The sequence below is a fragment of the Benincasa hispida genome, unplaced genomic scaffold, assembly GCF_027475165.1.
Source record: "Benincasa hispida cultivar pf3 unplaced genomic scaffold, pf3_genome.v1.1 HicScf542, whole genome shotgun sequence".
Taxonomy (NCBI): domain Eukaryota; kingdom Viridiplantae; phylum Streptophyta; class Magnoliopsida; order Cucurbitales; family Cucurbitaceae; genus Benincasa; species Benincasa hispida.
In genome coordinates, this window is record NW_028326649.1 from 1 (window position 1) to 5,032 (window position 5,032).

The window sequence follows — 5,032 nt, forward strand, 5'->3', positions numbered from 1 at the left end:
AAACAGCAAAACTGAAAGTTAAAAAAATATGGAAAGAAATCTAAATATCATGAGCGGAAGCATAAAACTGGTCCTAGTGGCCTGATCACGAATTTCGCTTGTCAATCATCGGTGCAGCCTTACCTTTATCTGAAACAACAACATGAGAAAGGATGAGTATAAAATACTCAGTAAGTAACCCTACTACTGGGGTCGAGCTAGGCATCTATGTCCTCTAGATGCCTACCCGTGGTGGAACATAAAAACTGCTCTAGTCCTCATGGGACATATACATACATGAAAAACTGATTTCTTTCCTACCGTAGTTAAGTATGCCCACTACCTTTGGTGAATCCCAAAGGAAACGCAGCCCCTGGTGAATCCCGAAGAAAACACAATCCCTGGTGAATCCCGAAGGAAACACAACCCCTGGTGAATCCCGAAGAAACACAATACCTCGTGAATCCCGAAGAAACACAATCTGGTGAATCCCGAAGGAAACACAATATCTGGTGAATCCCGAAGAAAACAAAATTTTGGTGAATCCCAAAGGAAACACAATATCTAGTGGGCATCTAACTAATCAGTAAAGACACTATCACAGTCTCAGCATCACAATTATCACAATATGGTTTTATAACATACATATACACCTCGACATCATGGCTATACAACATGCATATACGCCTCAATATCCTCATATAAAATACAACCTCGATGAATCAAGTATCATCTCTTACTAGCATGCAAGTATCTACGTGCACAAATAAATCTTTCAAATTCTCATACAAGAACATATATCGGTCATACTATACTATCTGTTTATCATGCTATCGTTCCATCCTGATATTCATCTATCATGCTAGCATATATCTAGTGTCTGGCTTGTAGGCAGTTCCACTAGTAAGATTACTTACGTCAATTCGAAACTCCCAAAATTAATCCAAGCAATGAATCCTTTTATACTTTTGGAAGACCAGAATCCTACCTATAACATAAATTACGATGTTTAATATAGCCACTCCAGCCTAAACAATAAATCCAATGCTTTCAACATATTCCTTAGGGTCTAATTGAATTTAAACAAATTACCAAAGGTCCCTAAATTAAGCTTAACAAAGTTGTGGCAAGGTTCGAAGTCAATTCCATAGCTCGATTTATTTGCGCATCCTGAACATGCATTAAAACCAAAGTTCAATAGCAAGGGCTTCAATAATTACCCGTAACCAAAAGGGCCAAGATACTAAAACTCACAAAAATTACTAAAGTCAAACCTTTGCAACCTCACCCAACACGCTTCCAATTTTTAAACTCCGCTACAACCTGAATCTATGGCCTAAACACAATGGGTTTTTGTCAAAACTAACCCAAAATCAAATGACATTCAGTATTTTGAAAGAAACCCACAAAAATTACCAAAACATACCCAACACATATCCATAACAGTAGGGACTGGGCGGCGCCGAACAGCTGGCTTGATGAGGCGACGGCAAATCTGGTGAGGTGAGTGGCTGGGCAAGACGGAGCTGGCAGCGGCTTTACGACCCAACGATGGCAAACTTTGGCGCGTGCGAAGTATATCTAGACAAGCGGCTCAGCTGGGGGAGTCGCGGCTGGAAGACGACTACGGACGGTGCTCGATGGGCTCCGGCGCAAACGGCTAAGGGGGATTCGTGACGGCTGAGCGGTGTGGGTCGTCTAGAGTGGCGTGAGGCTGGCGGTGACTCGAGGGTTTCAGCGAAGCGAGGGTGGAGGCTTAAAGGGAGACATGGCGGCGGGGATTTTACGACAGGCGAGAGGGTTGGGGTTTCGGGGAGCACGAGGAAGAAGGAGAAGGAAATTTAATAATAATAACTAAAAATAAAATAAAATAAACTTTATTTTATTCTTTTCCTTATTCCACTTTATTTTATTAACTTCCTTTCTTTTCTAAAAAATGAAATTAATTCCTGTCATTAATTTTTAAATTGAATAATTGGAACGTCAAATCATTAATGACTCGCAATTACACTTGAAGTTCGAAATTCCAAAAAAAAAATCCCTCAAATAATAAAAATTATTGAAATTACATTAATAAAAAAAAATGTGGGGTGTTACATTCTTCCCTCCTCAAAGAACTTTCGTCCTCAAAAGTTCATTCCTGAAAAAGCTGTTATTATAAGCAAACTCCATTAAATGCAAGTGAGCATCCCAACTTCCTAAAAACTTTATGGCACAGGCACGCAACATGTCTTCCAATATCTAATCCAATCGCTCTGTCTGCCCATTAGTCTGTGGGTGAAAAGCTGTACTGAAATCTAACCGGGTCCCCAAAGCTGCCTGAAGACTCTTTCAGAAGTTAGATGTGAAACGAAGGTCTTTGTCCGACACGATGGACACAAGCACTCCGTGCAATCTCACCACCTCCTTTGTGTATAACTATGCCCACTTACTTACTGAAAAGGTGGAATTTTTAGATATGAAATGTGCTAATTTTGTAAGTCTGTCTACCACAATCCAAATTACCGTGAAACCTTTGACTGTTTGTGGAAACCACACAATGAAGTCCATAGACACATGCTCCCACTTCCATTCTAGCATACTCAATGGCTGTAACAAGCATGCTGGCTTCTGCCTCGGGGCTTTCACTGCTGGCACACTAAGCACTTACTGACGAACTCCACAAACTCTCTTTTCATATCATTCCACCAATAATAACAGTTCAAGTCCTGATACATCTTGGTGTTGCCAGGATGAATCAAAAATAAGGAACTATAAGCCTCTGACAACAACTCATTCTTAATATCATTATTTGTTGGCACGTACAAACGTCCCTGATAGAGAAGACCACCTTCCACTGATACCGATAATTCACCATTCTAGCTCCACTCCACCCTACGAACTCTCTCCTCCAGATAAGGGTCACAACACTGTGCATCAATAGTTCTCTACCTTAGACTCGGTCGCACTGACAATTGCGCTAACTGTGTCGTGACCTTCCCCACTACCACTGCATTTTTTGCCCGCTCTAGCTCCTTACACAAATGAGTGTGTCTAGTGATGAGGACTGCTGCATGAGCCACCTTCCTGCTTAGGGCATCTGCCACTACATTTTCCTTTCCTAGGTGGTACAAAATTTCGCAGTCATAATCCTTCACCAACTCTAACCACCTTCTTTGCCTCATGTTCAACTCCTTCTGAGTGAAAAAGTACTTTAAACTCTTGTGGTCGGTGAAGATCTGTATCTTCTCTCCATATAATTAGTGCCTCCAGATCTTGAGAGTGAAAACCATTACTGCTAATTCCAAGTCGTGTGTGGGATAATTCTGTTCATGCTTCTTTAACTAACGTGAAGCGTAAGCAACTACTCAGCCCCGCTGCATCAATACACATCCCAACCCCTTCTTGAACGCGTCGCTATAAATGTCAAACCACCTGATCCATCTCGTACTATAAAAACTGGGGCTGAAACTAACCTCTGGTTGAGATCTTGGAAACGGTTCTCACAAGCCTCATTCCAAACAAAAGCTGCTCTCTTTCGGGTCAATTGAGTCAATGGAGTGGCTATACAAGAGAAGTCCTTTACAAATCGTCTATAGTAGGCTGCCAATCCCAGGAAACTGCGCACCTCACTGACTGTGGTTGGACGAGCCCAACTCTAACTGCCTCAATCTTTGCAGGATCCATAGAGACACCTTCCTTCGATACTACATGCCCTAGAAAGGACACTTGCCTCAACCAAAAATCACATTTAGAAAACTTAACATACAGCTTATTGGCCCTCAATGTCTCCAGAAATTTCCGCAAATGCTCTTCATGTTCGTCCTCTGTCTTGGAATAAACCAAGATGTTGTCAATAAAAATAATCACAAAGGTATCGAGAAATTCCTTGAACACCATATTCATCAAATCCATGAACACTGCTGGGGCATTCATTAGACCGAACGACATCACTATGAACTTATAATGCCCATACCTCAAACGAAAAGTTGTCTTGGGTATGTCACTGTCCTTTATTCTCAGCTGATGGTATCATGACCGGAGATCAATCTTTGAGAACACCGTAGCTCCTTGCAACTGATCGAACAAGTCATCAATCCTGGGAAAGGGATATTTGTTCTTGACGGTCACCTTGTTCAGCTCGCTGTAATTAATGCACAAATGTAACGATCCATCCTTCTTTTTCACAAATAAAACGGGTGTACCCCATGGTGACACACTAGGGCATATGAAACCCTTGTCCAACAACTCCTGCAACTGGACCTTAAGTTCCCTCAACTCTGCTGGTGCCATCTTGTATGGAGCTTTCAAAATGGGGGTGGCTCTAACTCAATAGCAAAATCTATCTCCCACTGCGGGGGCAGTCCGGAAAGATCCTCTAGAAAAACGTCTGAAAAATCTCTCACTACTAGCTCTGAAGTCAAGGTGACTTCAGCCTCTCTAGTATCAACCACACTGGCTATATAGCCCCAAGCTCCTTGGTTAAACAGTCTACTGGCCTTTAATGCTAAAATCACTTTAGGTAGGACCACGGTCCCAACCCCTTTAAACTTAAAACTGGCTCCTGTAGGGGGGTTAAAGATGACCTCCTTACGGGAGCAATCTATACTGGCATGATTTGCAGCTAACCAATCCAATCCCAAAATCACATCAAAATTATGCATATCTAAAATTATCAAGGTCACATCTAATGCGTGATTTGCTATCTTACCTGACATGCTTTTATCATTTTTGTAGTTAACATGATCTCTCCTGATGGAGTGGAAATAGACAGTGCAAAGGGCAAAGGTTCTGACTCTAACATGACATGCCTTACAAATACAGAAGATATAAACGAGTGCGAAAAGCCAGAGTCAAACAAAACTAAAGCATGGTGCCCCAAAATGGGAAGCATACTTGTCACCACCGTGCCTAACTTCTCGGCCTCACACCAAGTGGTAGGAAACACCCTACCCTGCTATTGCTGACGACTTAGGCATCCCTGAAACGAGCTTACGAGTTGGCCCCTAAGTTCAGACGCGTTCCTCCTTAGGCATTTCTCTGACATATGCCCCTTCTGGCTACATCGAAAATA

The 5,032-nt window shown here is 42.1% G+C and overlaps 1 long non-coding RNA gene across 2 annotated transcripts; it reads right to left on the reverse strand.

The window, feature by feature from the left end:
• On the reverse strand, nucleotides 1–1,826 carry LOC150030127 (uncharacterized). 2 transcript variants are annotated; one of them, XR_016527153.1, is made up of 4 exons: nucleotides 1,406–1,826; nucleotides 1,254–1,315; nucleotides 1,072–1,149; nucleotides 662–967 (listed from the first exon to the last, which is right to left on the reverse strand). It is a non-coding gene; the product is annotated as an uncharacterized LOC150030127 (long non-coding RNA). The 2 variants fall into 2 exon arrangements; XR_016527152.1 differs by lacking the exons at nucleotides 662–967; nucleotides 1,072–1,149; nucleotides 1,254–1,315 and adding exons at nucleotides 1–129; nucleotides 301–488 and having other exon boundaries at nucleotides 1,406–1,799.
• Between the last annotated feature and the right edge of the window lie 3,206 nt (nucleotides 1,827–5,032).